Consider the following 5,397-nt stretch of genomic DNA (forward strand, 5'->3'; position numbering starts at 1 on the left):
GAACTGTGGATATCACCTGTCACCTCCTGGACAGGAACTGTGGAGATCACCCGTCTCCTCCTGTGGATAGGAACTGTGGAGATCACCTGTCACCTCCTGTGGACAGGAACTGTGGAGATAACCTGTCACCTCCCTGCCCATTTCGAAGTCTGTCAAGCTTTTTCTTTAAGTCTAAACTTCATCTCAATATTGAGTATCCGTAAATGTTTTATTTGAATGGACTTTTCCATTCTGTTTCTGATTGGCTATTAGCAGAGTTCTCAATTCCTTATTTTAATTTGGAAGTAGAAATCACTGTAGCAAATACCAATCACAAGCCTGTGAGAAGTTAGCTAATACTTGCAGTGTGTTTCACAATCACTTTCCTCAAAACTTCTAGCAAAATGCCTGCAGGAAAACGTGCAGAGGCCTAAAGCTGCCACTGTGTAGCTGTTTCCCAGGAATGAGACCTTCCTCCTGGGGAGAAAAGAGAATCCTAAAACTCAGGAAACAAACAAAAACCAGGAAGTTCATGAAATTTAGGATGCTCTAGAAGCTCTTTAAGTTCCATGATTCACGGGATTCCCCCAAAGGATTTAACAGTTGCTGGAAAGAGAGGATTCAAGTCGGAGCTGCCTGGATGTTGGGTGGGAGCTCCTGAGAAGCAACTTTTATGAGTCACCATCCACGCTGGACTGGGCATTTTGATGATGTGACTCCCTTAGAGGCACCCAGGCTCCTGCAGCAACCTCAGTAAACTTACAGGTTCGCCATGCTAGACATGATTAGACATTTTTTTCTTCATTTTGGGATGAATCAAGCTGAAAGTTTGAAATCAACCCCAAAGGGTAAATCACCTAAATGATATCAGTCTGTAGTCTTATTCCCAATCCATTTCCTTGTTTGCACCCAGGTGACACCTTGGGGCTAGGGTGTCACATACGCAGGGTCTTATAGTTTATGAAGGGCAAGTGTTTCTTGAATGCTCTCTTAAGATCCTCAACTGTGACATTTGCCCAGAAGTGTCCTAGGAGTAAGTGGTTTGGTCAAAGCCCTGGGCTGTGGATGCTTCTTGACAAGCCTGAGACCGGAAGGCAATGAGCTATTTCACCTAGGAAGGAGGTGTTGAGAGCCAAGGGCACTGAGGAGACTGGGAACAGGCACCAGAGGTAATTTACGAGGAAACAGGGCCTCCGGAGAGAGGTTAGGCATCAAGGACAAACTGCTCTCCGTATCTGTTCTCAGCTCCACCGACGGTTGCCAGGGTGAGCCGATGAGTAATGTCAAAAGCTAGGGTGTGAGGAGGTATTGGGGCTGGAGCTCAGCTGCGGTGCTGGTTCTGGACCATTGGCCCTACGCAGGCTGGCAGAACCTCTGCGGCTCTGGCTGCCTGTGGCAGAGAAGAGGTGTCTTGTAAATTGAGAAGGCTCCTGATAGGGATCACTACCCCGATTAATTTGCAAGCCAATAAAGAGCGAGATGCCAAAATCAACAAGAGCAGAATGCCAGCTGCTAGGTTAGAAAGTCACCCAAGGCTCTGTTTCCCTTTGCTCTTGTGGCTGCAGCTGAGCTAGAACCTTGACCTTTTCTAAATCGTAACGACTTCATTTTGCTCATCACACGTCTTTTGGGGGATTTTAAAATACAATTTTTAATTTTTTAGTTTAAATTTTTATTTTTAAATGCTAAACAATCCATGTTGGTAGTTCATAGGGTGATATTTTTATATACCATGGAATGAATGATTATACGAGGTGATTGGTATATTCCTCACTTCATTTGCATAGTTATATTTAAAAAATTAACTTTTTAAGTTAATATTGAAAGTAATTAGTTCGATTTTGGTGTTTTTCTTTTTCTTCTTAGTTATTTTGTGTGTGTGTGCGTATGTGTGTGTGTGTGTGTGTGTGTGTGTGTGTGTGGTCACAGGACATTTTGGAGTTGATTATCTCCTACCTGTATGTGGACTCCAGGGCTCAAACATGGGTCTCCACCCTGGTGCCCTCACTATGGCATTTTCACAATGTGCACCGTTGTGCTTTGCTCCAGCTTGCTCTCCCTCACTACTTTTCTCTGTGCTTCACGCTATTTTTGCTGGATCTGTTACCCTGTCAATAGTCTCGCTTTCTGTGACACAGAAATACATACACAGGTGTACACACACCACCTAGGCACAGTATCACACACATAAACACACACATCTATATAATACATATATACACTTATGTAAGTATGTACATGAACACAGACATTCACATTCACACAAATAATTTTAAATCTGTTTTGTATATGGGAGAAAATATGTAGTATTTGTCTGTTCGAGTCTGGATTATTTCACCCAACTTAAGGACTTCGGGTTCCACCAATTTACCTGTAACTGTCCTAATTTTAGCTCCGTTATGATTGAGTTAAATTCAGTTTTGTGTCTGCACCATCCTCTCGATCTCCTTCTGCCGTCTGTTGTTGGACAGCTGGGCTGGCTCATTTCCTCGCCATCGTCGCCGGTGCAGCAATGATTGTGGGCATGCTGGTGTCTCTGTAGAACGCTGCCCGAAAGTCCTTTGGGTGTGCCCCCTGTAAGAAAGAAAATACGGCACACAGTGATGACTCGGCGGTCAAGACCATTTTCTGCTCTTGCAGAGAACCCAAGTTCACTTCCTAGCACCCACATCTCACAGACGCCCGTCACTTCAGCCCTGGGGATCTGATGCCCACCCACTTGTGCCATGTGAAGGCATCTGCACTCACATGCCACACAGACACACATATGCACAATTAAAAAGAAAATAAACCTTTAAAATAGAAATGTTCTATTTCTAGTATCAGAGGCTCCATAGATCAAGTCCACTAGATCACGGACAAGCAGGAGGCGCTGGCCCCTGCCTTCTGGCCCAGCAGCTGTCACCTAATTCATATGGACTTCCAGTTTTTCTTGGGGTGAAAATGTATGGACTGCTACGTGGCCGAGTCCACAAATCAGGGGCTGGAAGGGAGCTTGCAGCCATGGGGTTTTCATCAGATAAAGCTCAGCATCCGTGGAGCGCTGACTGAGATGGAATGTAAACTGGACCAGGGAGTGGGGAGTTTGAGGAGATGCTATTTTAGACTCCAGGAGGACTCCACCTCCCTGAAATACTCAGACAGCGGGGGCACAGCGGGCAAGGGGTTCAGTTAGGACCCTAAAAACAGCGCTGTGCCCCAAAGCAGCGTGTCAGCCATTTTCGCCCATTGGTTTGGACTGGTTCACGGTTCAGCTGAGACAAAAACAACAAAAAAATCAAACCAACCAACAAACAAACACACAAACCGAAGCTGGCCTCACTTTCACCACTGGTGGTCTCCTGAATCCGTTGCCATGGAGAAGGTCTTGGGTATCACAATCAAAAAGTGTCAGTGCTGGGTCATTTTAGCTCTGATTTTAACATGCTCACCAGCAGTGGAAAGGAAAAGCCTCCCTCACCCTGATTTCTCCCTCAGCATGTTTGTTCTTGGTGCATCAACGATCTCCTGAGTTTTAACGGGTCATTTCTCTAGTCCAATCACTCACTGGAAGTGCTTATTGGTGTTAGGAGATTTTTGGTGGAGCCTTTCGGAACTTTAAAACTAGAGGGTCATGGTGTCTACAAAAGATGGTTTGGCTCCTCCCCTTCCGATTTCTATCTGGCTCAGAGTCCCAGAGGAAGGAGCAGGCACCCTCGCCTCACTCCGATGTTGGAGGAAATGCTTTCAGATTTCCAGATTTTTTTTTTATCGTTAGCACAGCAATGACCATAGATTTGTCATATACGTATTTGTCTCATATGTGTGTGTGTGTGTATACACCATGCTAAAGTATCTTCTCCTATCCTTTTATCATGAAGAGATGTTGAACTTTGTTGTGTTTTCTACATCCATTAAAACAATCCTGTGATTTCGCCTTCAGTCTGTCAGTGTGCTGTGTTACACAGCTTCTCTCTGCATCACGGCTTCTCTGACAGCTCCCCGAACCAGGCTCCTCCCTCATGGCCTACCCACTGGTCAGACATGGCTGCCTCACCAGGACTCAGGGCTACCAGCGTGTCCTGGGGGAGGACTCCCCTCTCTCCACTAGCTTCCCTTCCTCTGGGCAGGAAGCTGAGTCTCTGAAGCAGGTTTCTGCCTGCTTCTTACAGGCACATCGCTTTTTCCTCAGCACATTCTTTTCCCCTCCTTGGTGAATTCCCAAGGTTTTTCCTTGATTTCTCTCTTCAGAATAAAAGGTATGTTTGAAACTCTGACTCCTTCACCAGGTCACACGGATTGGGCCTTTAGGAGTTCTCCATGAACCTCCAACCTCTCACCAGTGTGCCATAACAGCATTGAACATATTTTCACTCTGGCTCTCTGAGCCTGGCTTCTGTCATTTAGCCACTGTGCAGTAGACAGGGTTTCCCAGAATGGTGTAATGTAAGGGGAGGGGAAAGAGCAAAAGGGAAATGTTGGGAACCTCGTGAAAATCATCAAGACTTTCAAGAGAGCAACAGCAGGGTGGGTTCCCTGGGGGCACAGTGGGGTCACAGTGGGGTCACAGTGGGGTCACAGTGGGGGTCAGGGCCATGAAACAGACCCTGGGCATCTCAGTGAACACACAAGCACTTAAGTGCCCACTCTTCACTTAAGAATTTGTCTTACCATAAAGTGTGATTCTGTCATTGGGGGTCAGAGAGATGCTCTAGGTCAGAAAGCCAACGGTAGTAAAAGGCTGTGCATCCAGAAGAAAATGGTCAGTGAGCAGATGCTTCGGCACCACAGATTCTCCAGACTCCAGGGAGAACTGTGGCTCCACGGCTCTATTTTCCGGAATGCACGGAGATCTACCTTGAAGGTTTTGCTCTTGCATTTACACCTGGATCCTGCATTTGCACATCTGCCTTTACGGTGTTACAGGTTATGTGGAGAACAGGTCCCCACACGGTCACAACACATCAGGGGGCATTTCTGTCAGGACTGACCAGCTGTCACCACGAGGAACTGCCTCAGTGGATCATCCAGCTTTCAAGACGCTGTTTCCCGAACCGAGTTCCACGGAGGTGTGCTTGGCTGTCCAGGGCCCAGGGCAGGGAAACGCTGCCTCACGTCCTATCCAAATTCTGATGTAAAGGTCTGGAAGCCTTGATGACGACAAAGACATTTCTGTTCTTCCTCAGTGCCCGATGAAAGTGCAAATGCCACATGCAAAGGAACTTGTTAAATGATTGCTGGAGACGACAAAACACAGTCTGTTGGTTAAAACACTCCAGCTGACTGGGTGAGTGTGAGGACAGTGTGAGCACAGTGGAGGGGTGAGGGTGAGTGTGAGGGCAGTGTGAGCACAGTGGAGGGGTGAGGGTGAGTGTGAGGGCAGTGTGAGCACAGTGTGAGGACAGTGTGAGCACAGTGGAGGGGTGAGGGTGAGTGTGA

The sequence above is a fragment of the Psammomys obesus genome, unplaced genomic scaffold (assembly GCF_907164565.1).
Source record: "Psammomys obesus unplaced genomic scaffold, mPsaObe1.curated_primary_1811, whole genome shotgun sequence".
Classification (NCBI taxonomy): domain Eukaryota; kingdom Metazoa; phylum Chordata; class Mammalia; order Rodentia; family Muridae; genus Psammomys; species Psammomys obesus.